This window comes from Cebus imitator, unplaced genomic scaffold (genome assembly GCF_001604975.1).
Source record: "Cebus imitator isolate Cc_AM_T3 unplaced genomic scaffold, Cebus_imitator-1.0 Scaffold82, whole genome shotgun sequence".
Classification (NCBI taxonomy): Eukaryota; Metazoa; Chordata; class Mammalia; order Primates; family Cebidae; genus Cebus; species Cebus imitator.
In genome coordinates, this window is record NW_016107397.1 from 3,543,681 (window position 1) to 3,549,536 (window position 5,856).

Genomic DNA, 5,856 nt, shown 5'->3' on the forward strand with positions numbered 1-5,856 from the left:
GCACTGCAGCCTGGGCAACAGAGTGAGACCCTGTCTCAAAAATGAGAAAAGAGGCCTGGCACAGCACCTCAAGCCTATAATCCCAGCACTTTGGGAGGCTGAGGCAGGTGGATCATGAGGTCAGGAATTTGAGACTATCCTGGCCAAGATGGTGAAACCCCATCTCTACTAAAAATGCAAAAATTAGCCAGGTGTGGTGGCAGGTGCCTGTAATCTCAGCTACTTGGGAGGCTGAGGCAGGAGAATCACTTGAACCCAAGAGGCAGAGATTGTCGTGAGACAAGATTGTGCCATTGCACTCCAGCTTGGGCAACAAGAGTGAAACTCTGTCTCGAAAAATAAAAATAAAAAAAGATTGGAATGTGCCGATCTGAGCTGTAAGAGTTTGGAAGAGGGAGAGCTCACTGCTAGCTGGGAGAAATCAAGAAGGATTTGATGGAGGAGGTGACAGCCTTGAAGGGGGCGTTGGTCGTCAATGTGAAGAGGTGTGAGTTGGCTGGGGGACTGTTGATTTGGCAAAGCAAATGGAGAGCCAGGTGTACAGAAGGGAGAGTGGAGAAGAGAGAGGTGGATGAGGAGGCCAGGGTACTGGTTAGGGAGGAACCAGGATGTCTAGGGCCTTGAATGCCACTCTAAAGAATTTGGATTTTGTTTAGAAAGAATGGGAAACATTCACTCATTCATTCAAAAGATATTTGTGGATTTCCTATCTGCCCTTGGCCAAGGACTTGAGGATAGAGCAAGGAATGACTCAGCCAGGGATGCCTGTCCTGGTGGAGCTGATATTCTAGTGGGGTTGCTGGTGATGAACACAAAAATGAGTACGAGACAGAGGATTTCGGCCGGGTGAGGTGGCTCATGCCTGTAATCCCAGCACTTTGGGGGGCTGAGGTGGGAGGATCACTTGAGCCCAGGAAGTTGAGGCTGTAGTGAGCTGGGGTTCCGCCACTGCACTCCAGTCTGGGCAACAGGAGTGAGACCCTGTCTCAAAAAAAAAAAAAAAAAAAAAAAAAGATAGAGGATTTCAAACAGCCAGAAGAACTAAGGAGAAAAGGTAGAGGCAACGGTAGCTAAAATAAAGTAGTGAGAGACACCAGGCTAAGAAGGTGACTTGAATAAAGACCTGTCAGGAGTGAGGGACCATGAGGGTGTAGTGGGTCGGGTGTGGTGGCTCACACCTGTAATTCCAACATTTTGGGAGGCTGAAGCAAGAGGATTGCTTGAGACCAGAAGTCTAGGCAACATAGTGAGATCCCATGTCTATAATTTTTTTTTAACTAGCTGGGCATGGTGGTGCACACCTGTAGTCCTAGCTACTCAGGAGGCTGAGGTAGGAGGATCCCTTGAGCTGAGGAGGTCGAGGCTGCAGTGAGCTATGATCATGTCACTACACTCAGACTGGACAACAGAGGGAGACCCTGTGTCAGTAAATAAATAAGAGTAGTTTGGCAAGATGGATGGGTGGGGGTCAGGAGACAGAGGCTGGTATGCTCCTGGCTGGCCCGATTCCCTCAGACTCTGCTCCCCTGTATCCGCAGCTCACCTTGAGCCTTCCCAGACTTGCTGTCCAGGCTCCCACGGCCCCACTCGGCTCCTGGTTCTGCTCTCTTCCAGAGTCCTGCGACGTGCATATACACACTCACATCCTTACACAGCCACACGTGCGTTCTGTCTTGGCTGGCCCCCTTCCCCAGCCTCTGCTCTCCCAGGCCCCTGACTCCTGCGTCAATGCCCTGACCTAACCATCAAGAGGGGGCAGGGGACAGATTGGGGGGTGGGATGAACACAGCTGGAGAAGGAGGAGCCTTTTGGGCTAAGGGGCGTGCCCCTCCTCTCATACAGCTTCTCGGGGGTCCCTACATCCTTGTCTGCAGTAGAGGAGGACAGGGAGATGGCCAGGGGCACCAACCTCTAAATGCTGGAACCTGCTGGATAGGAGTGGTGACTGCCTTGTCCCCTGGGACTTTTGGAGAAAGATTTGTCATTGCAGCTTCGGAGGGAGGAGAGATTCTTGGTCTGCCTCATACCCAATCTGAAGCCACAGTAATTTTCTTTTTGAGATAGAGTCTTACTCTATTGCCCAGGCTGGAGTGCAGTCGTGCTGTGATCTCAGCTCACTGCAACCCCCACCTCCCTGGTTCAAGTGATTCTGCTGCCTCAGCCTCCCGAGTACCTGGGACTACAGGTGCCTGTCAACACGCCCGGGTAATTTTTGTATTTTTAGTAGAGACAGGGTTTCGCCATGTTGGCCAGGCTGGTCTCGAACTCCCAATCTCAAGTGATCTGCTCACTTCGGCCTCCCATAGTGCTGGGACTACAGGCATCAGCCACTGCACCTAGCCTGAAGTCATAGTAATTCTGCTAAGAGGGAACAGGCTGGTTTGGAGCCCAGAGCCTCTTGGATAATGCACACAGCAGGGTCCATTCATCTGTCCTTGAGGAACAGGAAGAAAACAAGAAACGCTTTGGGGCTCCCCGTTCAATGCCCACCATGCCCCTGCCCAGTGCCCTCCACCCCTACCATCTGCCTGCTCTTCATCTTCTAGCATGATGCTGACCCCCAGGCTCAGGACCGCTGCAGAGAGTCTCCTCACTGACACCTCCAGTTAATCCCTAACCCTGCTGCTTAATTAACTTTCCCATTGAACAGCCTCATTTATGCCAATTCCCTGAGCAGGAACCCGCCATGGCTCCCTATTGTCTCAGAACCGAGACCCTCCAAGGTCCACCATCCACCTCACATTCCAGCCTGTTCTCCCACTTTTCTCACTCCCACTCCCTCCACCACAGGAGATGGTTTGTACCTTCCTGCCCTTGGCTCATCCTGGATTACCCTCCCACACCATCTCCCCCTTTTCTTCAAAGCCCAAATCTGTGCATCACCTCCTCCATGAAGCCTATCATGATCTCCCAGCAGGAAATCATCTCCTTCGCCAGCACTGCCATCATTTATGTACATGTCTTAGGCAGCTCACTGGCAGGGCTACCATGGACAGCTGTCAAAGTTGAGCACTGCACAACTCCCGGCGGCGTCCACAGAGACTCTGATGGGAATGGTGCCATCTGGAGTCATGCAGTGCAGGTGCTCTGATCATCAAAGAGAGTGAAGAGCTGCGTATGGAAGGTCTCATGCACTTTTGTGTCTACCAAGCGTCCAGCATATTGCTTTTCTGTGGTCACCACCCAACTGTGGATTGCGTTAGGTGGTCCCTCCACTACATGCTTGGAGAAGGGCCAGCCTAGAGGGGGCACTAAGCCATCCCTGGTCAATCCAGCTCCCTGGGATCCTGGGGCATTCGAAGCTTCCATGCCCTTCCTGAGCAGGCAGACATTGAGGCAAGGTTTGAAAAGGTCCATGTGTGACAGGAGGATGGCGGGGTGGAGGCAGGCTCTGCTTCACAGATTCCTCCTGGCAGCTGACTCAGATTGGAAGTCCAAGGAGAAGCAAATTTACAGCCCCCCTGAGCTTTACCAGACCCCCGGCAGCACGAAGCCGCAGCTGCCTGGAGTCAGACTTGGGGAGGGGGGGCTCCCGCCTCCTCTTTTGCTCCTCATTTCCAAGCAGTGGCTTCTCAGCTCAGCCTGAGTTCAGCCAGAGGCCCAGAAGACCTTCCGTGCTGGGAGGGGCGGTGGCTGGGGACCTTGCTGGGTGGCCTCTGGGGAACTGGGAAGGAAGCAAGAATGCTGGAAGACTGGACGTGGTGGCTCATGTCTAAAATCTCAGCACTTTGGGAGGCCAAGGAGGGAGGATCCCTTGAGCCCAGGAGTTTGAGACCAACCTGGGCAACATAGTGAGACCCTGTCTCTGCAAAAAATTCGTCAGGTGTGCTGACACATGCCTGAAGTCCCAGCTACTTGGGAGGCTGAAGTGGGAGGATTGCTTGAGCCCAGGAGTTGGAGGCTGCAGTGAGCTGTGATGGTGCCAGTGCACTCCAGTCGGGACAACAGAACAACACTCCTTCTTAAAAAAAAAAAAAAATGCTGAAGAAGAGATTCCTGCTGGAGAACCAAAGCACAATACTTTGCCAAAGTCAATTTGGAGACCTTGAGGCAAGGGCTACTTCCTTGTCCAGAAAATCATCGTTAGAACCAGACATCCAGGTTTCAGTTCTAGCAAACAGATCTGTGGCCTGGTGGCATCAAGGAGTTGCTTGTCTGGTAACCAGGAGTGCTCAGGTTGATGGCTTGAATTTTTGTTGTTGTTGTTGTTTTGAGACGGAGTTGCTCTGTTGCCCAGGCTGGAGAGTCCTGGCACAATCTTGGTTCACTGCAACCTCCACCTCCCGGATTCAAGTGATTCTCCTGCCTCAGCCTCCTGAGTAGCTGGGATTACAGGCATGCGCCACCACACCTGGCTAATTTTTGTATTTTTAGTAGAGACAGGGTTTAACTCTCTTGGTTAGGCTGGTCTTGAACTCCTGACCTTGTGATCCACTCACCTCAGCCTCCCAAAGTGCTGGGATTACAGGCATGAGCACCAGACCTGGTGGCATGAATTCTGCCACTGATTTGCCAGGCGCCTAACTTGGGCAGGTGACTTTATCTCTGAGCCTTTTTTGCAGAGTAGGGGAGGCAGAAATGATCGTGGTGACCTCCCACAGCGGTGGTGGGAGGATGGAACTCCTGGCACCTGCTAATCGATAAACACTGGCTGTTACTGCCCTACTCCCCACTGTTTTATTTCTCCCGTTGTCGTTTCTTGGGCGGCGTGAAGACCAAACATCCAGTGTATTCCTTAGCCTTCCTCCAGCATCGTCTCCTGTTTCTCTGGGGAGCCAGGGACAGATTGTGGCACTTTATCTTGGGTATTGTATTATAGCTGCCCCTACCATGCAACTCACTGAAAAAGGGTTGTCAGAATAGTGGGGTGGAGAGAGGTGTCTCTGGGTGTCTATATATTTTTTTAATTTAATTTAATTTAATTATTATTATTATTATTTTGAGATGGAGTTTCACCCTGTCACCCAGGCTGGAGTGCAATGGTGAGATCTTGGCTCACTGCAACCTCCACCTCCCAGGTTGGAGCAATTCTCCTGCCTCAGCCTACCAAGTAGCTGGGATTATGGGCGTACACCACCATATCTGGCTAATTTTGTATTTTTTTAGTAGAGACGGGGTTTCACCATATTGGTAAGGCTGGTCTCGAACTCCTGACCTCAGTCGATCCCCCTGCCTTGGCCTCCCAAACTGCTGGGATTACAGGCATGAGCCACTTCGCCTGGGTTAAGTGAGCTATTCTGCTCACGTCTTAGTTCATCAACCAGCAAATAATTTTTCCCTTTTCAGGAAGTATATTTGTCTTATAGCAAACAAGACTAATAGATAGAGTTGGAAGAAATGTAGCAGGTCCTGTGAAGGTGAAAGTCCACCCTCTGTTTGCACACTTCCAGTGACAAGAAGTTTGCTGTTTCTTAAGGGAGCAGAGGCTTGTTGTAGAGGAGACAGCAAGCTGTTCTCCTCTGCACCATTCATGTTTGCATTGACCCATTTATTCATCAGATATTTATTAGTTACTGGATTGAGCGATAAAATCACTTCTTGAGGTATCTTATCAGTTTTATTTTAATTTATTTAGAGATGAGGTCTTGCTCCGTTGCCCAGGCTGAGTGCAGTGGCATGATCATAGCTCACTGCAACCTCCACCTCCTGGGTTCAAATGATTATCCTACCTCAGCCTCCCAAGTAGCTGTGACTACAAGCATGCACTACTATACCTGATTAACTTCTTTATTTTTTTTATTTTTATTTTTTTTGAGACGGAGTTTCACTCTTGTTACCCAGGCTGGAGTGCAATGGCGCGATCTCGGCTCACCGCACGCAACCTCCGCCTCCTGGGTTCAGGCAATTCTCCTGCCT